Source organism: Haemaphysalis longicornis, unplaced genomic scaffold (genome assembly GCF_048455015.1).
Source record: "Haemaphysalis longicornis isolate Haplotype H1 unplaced genomic scaffold, Haemaphysalis longicornis Haplotype H1 scaffold_3, whole genome shotgun sequence".
In the NCBI taxonomy this organism is placed as follows: Eukaryota; Metazoa; Arthropoda; class Arachnida; order Ixodida; family Ixodidae; genus Haemaphysalis; species Haemaphysalis longicornis.
The window spans coordinates 55,829,893-55,843,816 of record NW_027526335.1 but is presented as its reverse complement, the minus strand read 5'-3'; the positions used below and the strand labels follow the sequence as shown (position 1 = coordinate 55,843,816).

At 48.9% G+C, this 13,924-nt stretch overlaps 1 protein-coding gene and 1 non-coding gene across 2 annotated transcripts in view; both read left to right on the top strand.

Annotated features, from left to right (window-relative positions):
• Gogo (thrombospondin-1 like protein golden goal) overlaps positions 1 to 13,924 on the top strand; it is a 99,499-nt gene that overhangs the window by 33,883 nt on the left and 51,692 nt on the right. The gene's annotated exons all lie outside the window — the stretch shown is intronic.
• Trnal-uag (transfer RNA leucine (anticodon UAG)) lies at positions 11,950 to 12,031 on the top strand. The gene has a single exon. It is a non-coding gene; the product is annotated as a tRNA-Leu (tRNA).

Genomic DNA, 13,924 nt, shown 5'->3' with positions numbered 1-13,924 from the left:
ATCAACAACAAGTTCTGTTTTTTTTTTAACATCTTCTATATACGTACATCCAATTCGACGTCCTAAGAACTGATGTGTGGCGGCAACGGCCGCATGGACAACAAATCGTCGCGTCCGTTCCACTTACAAAATATAGCTAGAGCATTCGCTTAGCCCCTCTTAGCGCAGCGTACTTTGTCAGATTACTTCCTCGGAGGACTGGCTACGTGCGCATCCACGCAACAAACTCGAAAGGAACGCTAAGCCTCGCGTCTTCAGAGTGTCCTCCGTTTCCATTTACTCGTATGAAATATTGAGCCTCCGGCGACGAACGCCTGCTGGGAAAAGAAATTGTCGCGTCGGTCCCACTTTGGGCAGATAGGGCGGCAAGTCCGCTCACTTAGCGGCTCGGTTACGCGTATTCGGTGGTCCGTCCCTCTTGGGGTGCGTCGGATGCCTCCTCCATGCGAAGGGTACAATCCGCCCAAGACTGGGGCCTAATTTGTGTTTGTCTTCTCTATGCAGCCTGACACTCTCATCTTTCTTGCGCCTTCGAGTGACTCAGCCTCGCTCTTCCCGCTCTAAGCGTCAGGAAAGTGAGCTATTTGGTGAGAAGAAGGAAAAGAGCGGATGGAGCTCCAATAGCGCGCACGCACTCACACACGCACGTACACACATACACACACGCACACACACACACACACACACTGTGTACACACACACTGTGTACTGTGCGTGCTTCTGTGTGTGTGCGTGTATATGTGTGTCTGCGTGTGCGCGCGTGTGTTTGTCTGTGTGCGCGCATGTGTATGTGTCTGTGCGTGTCTGTGTGTGTGTGCGCGTGTGTGTGTGTCTGTGTCTCTGTGTGTCTGCGTGTCTGCGTGTCTCTGTGTGTACGTGTATGTGGGTGTGTGTGTCTGTGTGTGTTCTTCTCTCTCTCTCTCTCTCTCTCTCTCTCTCTCTCTCTCTCTCTCTCTCTCTCTCTCTCTCTCTCTCTCTGTGCGTGTGTGTGTCTTTGCGTGTGTGCGTTGCTGCGTGTGTGTGCAGGTGATGCATATGGGGAGGTGGTGCACATACAGGGCCATTCCACCACCACTACCGGTTTGAATTATTTGCGTACAGTCCGGGTCGCTTTCAGATCGTTCGGCCCAGAGTTAGTTGGTCTCTAAGGATATAGTGATGGGGTTGCCGTAACAAGCATATTATTTGACAAATATAAACAGCACGAAGCTGTGTATACGATTAATTTTCTTTCTTTCCGAATGGGTCCAATTTACATCGTTTCGCTCTTTGTGCGGAGCCTCGCGCTTTGTATACGTTTCTTTTTTTACCTTAGGCATGTCCTGTTCTGCTGACCCCGCCACTCACGCAAATCTCGACGTATTACTTTGTTGTGAAGCACGCAGCGATGGCTGTGCGTGAACGCTCCTAATATCAGCGCAAACTAATTAGATGGCTGTACAGAATAATTATATAGCGAGGAATAACATACAGCGAGGAATACAAACATGATCCAACGAGAGCTCGATCGTTGCACGGCCCCTCGATCAAGAGCACGCAAGGGGCGCTTGATCGAGGGACCGTGCAACGATCGAGCTCTCGTTGGATCATGTTTGTAGTTTTACTCTGTTTAGCTCAGAGTAGAATGGCATTCTACTCTGTGAAAACCTGACGCGTTCCAGACACGCGAGATGCAAGAGCGCATGATCGCGAATTCCCCCCCCCGGCGTTGCTCGGAGGGAGGTCCGGTTGCGATGCAAGAGGTGTCACCGGTGCCGCCGGTCCGCCCAATGGGGACGGTGCCGCCATTCGATGGTATCTGCTCTCAAGCGGGCTTGTTAATGTCCCGTATCACGAAGCGAGTTGACGCGCGGCTGCTCAGTGTGACTCCCGACCCGCCAACTAGAACTGGTTTGATGGCTCTGCCTTCGGGCAAGGTGGCGGCCGACCGCCGGACGCGAGTTCACTCGGCTCCCATGGTAGCACCCTCTGGAATGCCACCGATGGCCCGTGCGGACACTTGTTTTTCACCTGGGTTTTCGTCGTACACGTGTATGTATTTTGCTCTTCGTTGTTGACGATGGTACGTGCGTTAGTAATTAATCAGAGCCATTATACATGCGGTTATTGATCTCCGACCCTTATCTCGCCTCCTGTTCGGTGAGAGATGAAGTCTGGTCGGCTTTCTTGGTTGAATTTTTGAATAGCGAAGCTGTTTAGCAATTCGTTGATTCCGGCGTTTCACACAACTCAGTATAACAGCATAAAGAAAAGACATCACAGGCACTGGCAGGATTCCAACCAGTGTCTGGAAGTCAGTCGTTTTACCCACTCGGCTACAAGGGTGAGATAGTACATTACTGTAACTTGAGCGCACAAAAAACAAGGACTGAACGAGGAGTACTCGTTTTTTGTGCGCTCAGGTTGCAGTCATGAAAGTGAGAGAGAGAGAGAGAGAGAGAGAGAGAGAGAGAGAGAGAGAGAGAGAGAGAGAGAGAGAGAGAGAGAGAGAGAGAGAGCTCTTTATTACATGAAAGCAGAGAGGTTTGCCGGCATGTTCCCGCCTACATGCTACTCTGCGGGGATCGGGAGAAGGGAGTAAAGGCCCTAAGAGAAGCAGGGCAGAAGAAAGGGGGAAAAGAAGAGGTTAAAAGAAAAAGTGAACACGAAGCTTTGCGTGGAGAGGTAAAAGTCCGCACAATCTCACAGGTAATTGTAACCAACTAGCCCACGCTTCAGTGTTATGGTCTGTGACTGATTATGATGATGATGATGATGATGATGAATATGATTAGAGGCCCTCTCTTTGTATCGGCGCACTAGCCCACGCTTCAGTGTTATCGTCTGTAAATGATTATTATGATGATGATGACGATGATTATGATTATGATTAGAGGTCCTCTCTTTGTATCGGCACGTCGGTTGTCACCAACCGACTTGCCTGCGTTACTGTGGGGCGAAGAATCACGCCCCCTGTTCGACACAGAACATGCGGTAGTGTACACGTTGCACCTGCGAGAGAGAGAGAGAGAGAGAGAGTGCTCTTTATTGTGAACTGGTGAGAGGTTGCACCTGCGGGCGCCTAGTTTAAGTATACGCGTTCTGTTCATTCGTTCTGCTTCGTTGATTTGCTTCTTCTTCGCCGTTATAGCACCAAAGATGTAGTAAAGGTCGTTGCGGCAGCAAAGAAGAAGCAAATAGGCCCCAATAGTGGACTTAAGTCGTCGTAATGATCGTGAAGGTTGCGTACAGCTTCGCTACCTTCAAATCTTACGTGTTATAGTGTGAGTTTCCTTCATTTTTTTTTCCGCTCAGCTTGATACTGCTGAGGCTCGACAGCAGCATTATGCTTTTGTGATGCGCAGACAAAATTGGCATTTGTGCTGCAGTGGAATAACTTAAGCACACTTCTCTGGAAAGTGGTGAAAATGCAAAAAAGAATCTTGACCAATTCTATTCCGGGAAGGTGAATTACCAACGAAGTGGTTTAGCACGACAATGAGGGGACACCGAACCTTGAACGAAGGTACGAACTTCTTCATTGGGAATTAACTAAGTACATGTAAATGAAGCTCGGCATAGTTTTAGAGTCGTCTAAGCGACCAGTTGTTACATAGTTTTTTGACAGGGAAGTTTCGAAACAAGAGTTACAGCCTTTTTCCGTAACCATGCCATTCCTTCGACGCCCTGTACCGACAGCAGACCAGAATTCTGCAGCGCTTTTACTCACTGTGAATTAACTAGAAAACAACAAGTAAATTAAACTCGGAGTAATGATGGAGTTGTCTTAGCAGCCAATTTTCAGACAATTTTGGGTGGAAACTCCTGATAAAAGAAGAGTCACAGCCGTTTCATGCTGAGCAGTCGCGATAAAGTTGGCTTTGCCGCAAGGTTGCGTGCTCGTGAAAAATGACCGAAGCCTTGCCATTTAAAGCCTCACCTTGAAATTGTTGCTGACACCGCCAGTCATGTTATGACCTAAAATTTGCAACGGTAGAAGCCGTACATGAGAACTTGTAAACTTCGCTGAAAGCCAGTTTCAATTAAGATTGACTTTCCGGTGGCACGAGCCAACTTTCTCAACATCCATCTTGCTGTTTTTGGCGCATACAACGCACACGGAACTGCTGCTAGAGCGGGCGCAGAGCGTACTTGTCGCGAGCATTCTCTCTCTCTCTCTCTCTCTCTCTCTCTCTCTCTCTCTCTCTCTCTCTCTCTCTCTCTCTCTCTCTCTCTCTCTCTCTCTCTCTCTCTCTCTACACACACACACAATAAAATGACTGGTTTTTATAACCCAGCGTTCAGCAGAGTATACGTTCCTGGAGTAAGGCGACCGAAGCAGTGCAGATACTCGTTGCCAAACTACTTCCACACGTGGTTCTCAGGTGCGGTCCTATAAAAAAAAGAGGGGGGAGGGAGGGGTTAAGAAAAAAATGTGTGTAGTTTACAGTTTCGCTCCATTCTTTGTACATAACTGCTCGCAAAGGCAGGAAAATTTAGACGGAAAGCTTTTAGTGAGCAATTGTTCTTGCCTAATGCGGGCCAGGCAAACCCGCAAATTTCTCACATAGCTAGGTGAAGTTGGTTTCCAAAGTGAGAGAAAGAAATAAAGGGGGAGGGGAAATGAAGGGGCATTTGAAGGTATTTGTTAACTGGGACCATGATCACTCATAATAATACTGATTGTCATCAGTGCGCATTCTTGCGCTTTACGCATGACTCCACGTCGATATAGCGCATGCACGCGCAAATGCGCCACAATATAATTTTTGTGTATGTAAAAAGCATCCACCAAAATTGACGTCATTAAGCTTACGCTGATCATGTTCATGCGGATCGTATATACTGCACTTCCCGAACACCAGGGACGCGCACGTGGAGGTGCACACGTTCAGGCGCATGCGTCGACGTTTGGCCTTTTGTTGCTCCACAGTCGGCGGCTTTTTCGGCGAAACGAGCATCGATCTGGCCGCGCGCATGTCTGGCGACGCCAGACCCACTCACGAGTCCCTCGGGGGCCCGCCCCCACTTCTACCGGTGCCTTTCCTCGCTTGCTGCTGCTGCCGCCGCTGCTTTGACGCGACACGCCACGTGACTTTGTTGCACCAGCGGCAGCTGCTTCCGTGCGTGATTCATGTATGAGCGACATCCATTACCGTGCGAGTTAATTCCGCCCTGGAGCCTACAGTAATGCACACGGCGTGTGCCCCTCCAAGCGGCCACGTTGGAGGAGGGATAAGGCAGTCTGCAAGCACGGTTGTCACGTCATTTCGTATGCCAAGAACACGGTGGAGAACCACCAACTTGCAAACTAAGAAGAGACGTGAACGAGAGCTTGGTAGCTATCCACCCGATAGGAGATACAGTCGAACCTCGTTATTCCGAAGCAGTATCGGTACATTATTTAGTTCATTATATCCGATATTCGTTGTAACAGTAGAGCTCGAAATCGGTTCAAACCAATCGGTGATCTGGCTCCCGCAAAAATCCTTGGTACAAAAATGCATTGTATTAATCTTCGAACCTACTTAAGCAAGGCAACCCTTACCTTTCTGCTTGTGGCATTTCAAGCTCAATGAACCAGAGCATGAAATGGGAAATTACACATAACAAAGATCACTTGACAAAACAGGCCTGCGTTCCTAATTTTTCGGGGAAGGATGTGATCTTTGCCTGGTGCTATTCACAGCACTAAGCAGGATGAAGTTTTTCACAGGGTCCACGATCAAAGGGGCTTTTTTTACTTCTTCAGTTGCGGACTCCAGGAGTTTTTCCAAGTAGCTACTCAGCCTACTGGTCAAACATTTCTTCGTTATATCCGATAGTGCGCGCGACTCTCACAGTTTCAGTTTCGTTATAAAAGAATAAGTGACATTGAAATGAAGCGTGACCAACCAAAGCTCGCATTTAGTTCGTTATAGCCGATATTTTGTTATATCAGTGTTCGGTATAACTAGGTTCCACTGAATATTGGTTATAAGCCACAGGAGAGAAGGTCCGTACCCTGTACTCAGAATAACGAAACAAGCTAAATAGAAGCACGCTCGGTCGCCTCATTGCTTTGTCGTAAGATTTTATCTACCTCCCTTGTTAATTGATTTTCCCTGGATAGTTTCGTGAATTCCATATCTGCAAGTGTGCGGAGACATCTCTTCCTCCCGATCCAGGCGCACGTGGACTTCGCCTCTTATCAATGCTGTCAACGCGCGTCATAAACCACGTTCTGAACTATAACACCGTTTTCGTATACGGGTAACACCGCCGTTAAATGTCGCGTGCACGGCTCCCTGTCTCCACGCGTGACGTCATACGCCACGGGTGCAAAGCCCCACCAGACTAGATAGCGTGCACCACGTGTGTTGGCGCCTGACGTCTACTCACAGTCGTGAGGCGCCCGGCCGACGCGTGCGGTGCGGTGCGATTGCCATCTGCCGCGCCATTGGCTACGCCGGGAGGGGGTTTTCCGGCGTTCTTATTGATTCCCGGGAGCCAACGCGGGGCTGCATAGTTTTCTAATCGAGCCAGTTGTAACCAGGCAACGCCGGTCCTGATGCCTCGCTCGAATTCTTTTGTTGTCTCCGGTTGAAATTCGAGCTCGCGCGCGGATGACGCGCGCGCGCTCGGAGGTTTCGGCCTGTGGGCTTTCGAGGAAGGCACCGCGCGAATGCTTTGTGCTGCAGGTGACGGTGAAAAGGATTTAATAACCGAGCCTTTTTACAATGGCGGCGGCGTTTGGACGAAGATTTAGTGGCTGAGTTTAGGTGCGAGAGAAAAAGAGCAAGACAAAGGAAACTGCACATACGTACGCACAAGAAGTAATATTTATTTTATTTTATTTATTTATTTAAGGACGTAGTGCAGGCCATGGAGGCCCAAGCAGGAGGGACATAAGGGGTTACAATATACGAAATACAAACCGGAAAAGCAGAAACAACGGTGTTTCTGCTAATGGTTTTCGTGGAAACGCAACAGCGTTTCCACGAATAAATATTATGAATGGACAAGGGTAATTTAGTCTTTTATTTTAACGGTGCGCTAGTTTTAATTATGACATTTAACGTTATATATATATACAGCTTGAGAAACGTCGAGGGAAAAGGTTAGAGAGATGTTAATTTAATCGCCACATTTCTTTTGTGGTTTGCAGGCGCGTTTGGCAAGCTAATGAGCCAGAACAACAACGGATGCGCCTTACATAAATATTCGGTGCTCCATGTTCAGGCCTGGTGAGGCGAAGTGTGCATTGTGCATTAAATTGCTACGAGCAGGCTTTCAGGTTCAGGTTAAATTATTGCAAATTGCTCTTGTTGCTCCCCGATCATTTGTTTCAATCTGTGGCACCGTATCTTGCAATATTTCCGACAACCACTGATCGAAAGCGTCAGGCTTATCGCTCACGAAACTGGTACAGAGAGGATGTTGCGTACGTGGTCATTTTCGTGGGATTCGGCGCAACTCACTCGTAAATGAATTCAATCTTGGCGAGCGGCTTTTGAGATAGCACAAGAGTGCACTGAGCGTGGCTCATTTGAGCATATATCGAGCGTGCTTGCGCAGTGTGATGGAGCCATTGAACGGTATCATTATGCACAAAATAGCATTATGCGTGGCCGCTTACGCGGGCACCTTTAGCGCAAATTTCAAAAATAAAAACCACTCATCAATACTGGGGATCACGCCTAGATCCCTTACGTTTCTATGAAGGAATCATGACCATTCGGACACAACAAATGCAAATGCGGGGTACACTTTTGTGGGTGTATTCATAATTTTTCCGCCATGTTGTTGAGTCCAAGAGGCAAGGAATAATTTATCATATTTTTGCAGAGTTGACCTTAAGTGGAACCAGCGAGGACAAAAATGCAGGCCGGTGCAATATACATCCTGGCGTTGCCAAGAAAAGTTAACTGCTCTGTATGTGCATAACCAGGTATGGCATATATCCGGATGTGCCAGACACTCATGGGGGATGGGCCAAGGAATTGGCTTATAAGCCAATCGATTGCTAGAAAGATTCGGAGAGCCATGTGGTGTAGAAACAAAAGTGCTCCTGTCGCCTAGCTGACGTCATAAAGCAAAACTGTCCGACGCCAACCATGGAAGACACCCAGGTGTGCGGAGCGGTCCACGAATAAATAAAAGCTCCTTGCACACGGCATGTTACAGGAATTCCGGCTTCGCTTACTTGCTTGCTTTCTTGCTTGCTTGTTTCCTTGCTACTCGGTTTGCTCAGTCAGATGGTTCATTTTTCTTGTAATTTCGTGTACACGATTACTTTCTCAGGGCAGTGACAATATACCTGGTGGGAACGCGATGAAAGGACGTACCAACCGCCACCTACGGTTTATCAGAATGCATTAGGTTAAAGGGAAACCGAGTCGGCGATTCGGCTTAACCACACATACAAAGAAGCTACGGCTGATGCGGGTACCGTTTAACGAGATTCTACTGTATATGTATTCAGTAAAGCGTTCGCCAAAAAAGCAAAAAAAAAAAAGAGAACTGTTGGTGCCTACGTACGTGCAGCTGGATGAAGTCCTCAAATAACCCCGAAGAAAAACCTCGGATTGACGTGTGCGGGAAATAGGTGGGGAATATTTATCGGGCCAGGACATACGCCCAAGCGAGCCCAATGCACAGAAGAAAAGTGCGTATGAAAAGGTGACCACTGTATACAGTCCGTTCTGTGTAACACGCTTCTCCCACATCAGCGCCGCAAAGTGTTATCCTCTCCTTATAAGAAAGGCATATTGAAGACAGTACACGCTGTCCTGCCTTTCCAAGTTGTCCTCCCACTGTAATAGCGGCGTGTCAGCTGTCCGTAGTCGCACCCTTCTCAGGACACTGCTCATTTTCGGATGCCGACAGAGAAACCTACGCTTTTCCTGCAGCTTCGATCAGTTTACCGAGCTGCTCGTTGCCGGCGCCTGACTAAGCAGGAGCGCCTAGGCTCTGAAAACACCTACAAACGTATCTGAAGCGATCCCCTTACATAAGCGACGAGGCCCTGTCCTGCGCAAAGGCGCCCGCCTCGCGGCCGCACCCTCGCCTCGCCAACGATTTGAGGAACGCCCCCTCAACACGTGCCCCTCTCTCCGGCTTTCTCTGCGGTGTCTATTTCCCGGTGGTGATGTCGAAACTGCCGTGTGCAATTACGCGGGAAATTATTGATTCCTGCTGGCGGGAAGCCTCGGCGCAGGTGCGGCGTTGCATCGGCGTGGCGTCTTTTGATCAGCCCTCTTTAACCGCCCTCCTCTGCGATCTCTCTTTCATCTTCCGCAGTGATGTACCGTCGGTCTCAGTCTTTTTTCACGCGATATTTTGTCCCAGCGGGGGCTGCATGCTGCACTAAGAAAGAGATTCGGGAAGCTCCTTGAAGAACTCGGCGTTGAATTTATCGAGAATATGTCGTTTAACTTATTCTCGGCCAATTTTTATGCGGTATGCTGTAATTATGATTGCTTGGTGTGAAGAAGAAATGTTGTCTATAAAACTTTCTTAAGTCAGAAAAAAATGTATACGGGTAAAACGGCCTTTTCCTCCCCAGCGACTCCACGTGGCCTGTGCTATAAAAAAAAGAGAGAAGACGCAGTGAAACATCCCCCTCGCGAGGGGTACGATCAAATGCAGAGCATTTCCGGGGGCGCACGACGTTAAGTAGTTTGCGTTACGTTAATGTTGTTGCACTTGTGGCAACTGCTGACGAGAGAGCGCTCGTCAGCAGTAATTTGAATGAGTCAACGATATAAGGCGCGTTCATAGCGTCCCATTCTGTGTCGGCTTTGTGGCGTGGTGGGTAGAGCACCATGTACATTGCGTTCCGCCCGCAGGGTCGAGGGATCGAAACCGGGCGCCGGATAGTATTTTTTTTATATATACAGGGTGTCCCAGCTATCATGCACCAAGTTTTAAAAAAAGAGTAATGGCGTAACTCGAAGAAAACCTATTGGATAATGTTTGCAGTACTGTGAAGAAGCGGTGACTAATTTTTTTTGTTAATGAGACTTAACTAATTATTTCTAATTAATTATCTAACTCGATAATTACTGTCCTAATCCCTGAAGTGTCAATGAGGCATTTGTAGGTATCGACGAGGGGCATCTAACTGTGGTATTTTCAGCGACGAACTAATTGCGTGCTCATTTATTCTGGCTGATAAAGAAAACCCGCGAAATATGAAAAATACCACGTGACGGCGCATCCGCGCGCATTGTAAAGCAGCGTCCCCAAATAAGCTGATTGAAAGCAACTGCTTGTGGTGTTACCCACCCGAAGAGACAGCGCATCACCTTGATAAGGCGCGTGTGCAGATAAGGCACAAACTCGGTGGCGATTTCTTCTTTCTTTCTTTTGCTTATTTCATTCTTGCTAACTCAGAGACAGCCTGTTTGAGGGCGTTGCTTTACGATGTGCGCGGACGCGCCGTCACGTGGTATTTTTCATATTTCGCGGGTTTTCTTTATCAGCCAGAATAAATGTGTACGTAATTAGTTCGCCGCTGAAAATACCGCAGTTAGATGCCCCTCGTGGGTACCTACAAGTGCCTCATTGCCACTTTCGTGATTAGGACAGTACTTCGCGAGTTAGATAATTATTTACAATTAATTAATTAAGCCTCATTAACGAAAAAAATGCTACCCGCTTCTCCACAGTATTGCAAACATTATCCACTAGGTTTTCTTCGAGTTACGCCCTTACTCTTTTTTAAAATCTTGGTGCATGATAACTGGGACACCCTGTATAGTAGGGAGGGGTACAGTGCGGACTACGGACGTCAACGCGGGTGACATCGTGAGTTACTGAAATGCTCTGCATTTAAAACTACCACCTCCCCTCGCGGGAACCCCTGTGTAGATGCGACGCATAGGGGGTTCACGTTGCAGCGTTGGATAGCGAAGGAACGGCGCTGGAACGATGGAGCGGAGTGGCGCAGACACCGCGTTTTATAGCGCGCATAACGGTGAGGGAACGCGCCGGCGCCAGTGCGTCTGCCGCAGCTATGACGCAACACAATCTAACACAATCCACTTTAATCCAATCCAATCCAAGCCAGGCCAATCCAAGCCAATCCAATCGAATCCAATCCAATGCCCCTCGCGAGAGAGTGTTCGCTATCGGAGAGGAGAGGGGGTGAGCGGCGGAGAGCGAAGCTGGCGCGGCGAGGAGAATGGGGGAGGGGCGGACGCCGACAACAACGACGCCGACGCCGGATGGAGGGACAAGGCGGGTGAATAAGATGCGTGGCATCTAAAATACGAAGCATCTCAACGCAAACCATTCTTACTATCTTTGAAGAAGTACGTAGCATGTGAGGAACGGGACCCCAGTGAGAAGTGAGGTGAGGAGTGAGATTGGGATCATGATCAGTTACGAAGACGTGGTTGTCACGGCGACCACAACAAACGCACCTTCTTTGTTTTGTATTTTGTGACCCGCCGTGGTGGCTCAGTGGCTAAGGTGTTGGTGCTGCTGAGCACAAGGACGCGAGTTCGATTCCCGGCCGCGGCGACTGCTTTTCTGATGGAGTCGAAAAGCAAGAGTGCCCGTGTGTTCGAGATTTTGGCGCACGTTAAAGATCCCCAGGTTGCCGAAAATATTCCGGAGCCCTCCACTACGGCGCGCCTCATCGCCTGTGTAGCGTCGGCGCGTTAAACCCCCCAATAAATCAATCAATGTTTTGTATTTTTTGAAATTATTTTACGAGTACTGGATTACGCATGATTGATGAAGAATCATATGTGGGTGAAAAGCAGAGTCGTTTTGGGAGCGGAAATACAGACAGAACAAAAATCGCCAAGACCGACAAAATACATCTCCGGTTTTTCTGTAGCACTATGCCGCAAGAATTTTCCCGTTAATTTGTTCAACCGAAGAGACACGAATTGTGGTTCTTCCATAACAAACAAAAATGAAATTACAGAATGTCTGTCGGAACTTTCCTGACCGTGTGGAGTGCTGCCTTGCCCCGTCGGTAGCGTGGCCGAGTGGTCTAAGGCGCTGGTTTTAGGCACCAGTCTCTCAGGAGGCGTGGGTTCGAATCCCACCGCTGCCATGGTGTGTTTTTTAGCGGTACCGACGTCTGACTTGCAAAATCATGTCACTAACTTTTTCCCCCATTTTTACCCCTTCTCTCTCTCTCTCACTCTGTCTCGTTTTCTGCATGCGCGTGCCCGTTACTACGGCGAGGACACACTTTCTCTAGAACTGCTTTAGATTTGGCAAGTTACCCGCCGCGGTGGCTCAGTGGCTAAGGCGTTGCGCTGCTGAGCACGAGGTCGCGGGTTCGATTCCCGGCCGCGGCGGCCGCTTTTCTGATGGAGGCGAAAAGCAAAAACGCCCGTGTGTTCGAGATTTCGGCGCACGATAAAGATCCCCGGGTGGTCAAAATTAATCCGGAGCCCTCCACTACGGCGCGCCTCATCGCCTCCGTTGCGTAGGCGCGTTAAACCCTACAATCAATCAATCAATAGATTTGGCAAGTTGATTCATATTGACTGCAAATTTCAGCTGAACTAAGAACGAGGAACGATAGAAAGGGAACACAGGCACAATGCTGCTTTGTGTACGTGTTTCCTTTCTACTACCGTGTTTAGTTTTTCTACTACCGTGTTTAGTTTCGCAGGCCCACTTTTTTGTCAGTGTCAGCATTATTTTAATGTGTGAAAGCTGGTAATTCTTTTTAGAGTCGAATCGTGGCTTTAGAGGTCAATATTTCAGTATTTGTCATTCCAGAGGAACTCGGCGTGCTGTTGCCGAAGCGAAGCGAAGAAAAGCTCCGCCTTGTGCTTCGTTGCTGCGCGCGCATGCGTTCTTTGCTCCCATATCAAAAGAGCGGGAACCGCGTCTGTACGTGTGTATCGCGTTCTGGGGTGAGCCGTTGAAGAGGAGAGACGCTACTACAAAAAGCCAGCGCGCCTTGCACTTGGAACGTGTGCGCTACGATGGCCGCCATGAACACGTGGCAGCACCTGTCACAAGCAGCACGGAGGCGTCGAGCTGTTGAAACACCCGCTCGACGCACTGTTCACTTGGAAAGTCCGCGGAGTGCACCGCCGCTTCCAAAACAGCACGGGATATGAGCGCGTAAGGCTCACTGTACCGTTGGTTAACGCCCGGAATTCTGCGCTGAAGCTGCACTCCGCAGAATATTCATGGCGTTCACGTATAATAACTCCCTTTTTAAAGCAAAGCTTTCTACCTCTACCTGCCAATGGTTCTTTCGTGGCGTGCGGGACAAGAAACTCCCAACGCGGCTGGGGATGGGGAGGGCGCTTTTCACTCACGGAACACAGTGTAGATGGCGCGGCGATAGGGCGCTTGTTGAGAAAGAAGAGGCCGCTTAAAAACGGCTTCCAGATAGTAGAGAATAAACAGGAAGAAGTAGGTGGGGTGATATCGGAGGATACGCGCCATGACTTAAGGAACCAACCAACCAACCAACCAACCAACACCCGGCCCTTGTCTCCTTCTCGCGTTATTTCACATCTTGGTGCCGAAATTCCGGTTTGATTAGAACCACTCCGACCTTTGGGTAGACCGAGAAGCGGGACAACAACGATGCCAGTTGAAGCGACCCAATTGAAGCGGAAGATTCGCCGCGGCCAAACAACGAGGCCGGTCAACGAGGTTAAGTCTGCCATCGAGTCTGGCACATTTGATGCATACTGATCCTTCAGTCGATGCTTGACTGTCTAACGTCTTTCAACGCAGATATCACCGCCCTTAATGCTGAGTTAGAGCCCCACCTTCCGCTAGACTCCATGGATGCAGAACTTCAGCACTGCATGGATATAGAAGAGCAAATTCTTGATACAATGTCGATTCTCCGGATTACGATAGAGCAAACAAGAGCGGCTGCCGTACACCCAGCTTCCGGAAATAGCGCACTGTCACCACATGCGCGATTGGAATCTGGGCAAAACGGACCCATGCTTCCGCCACTTGA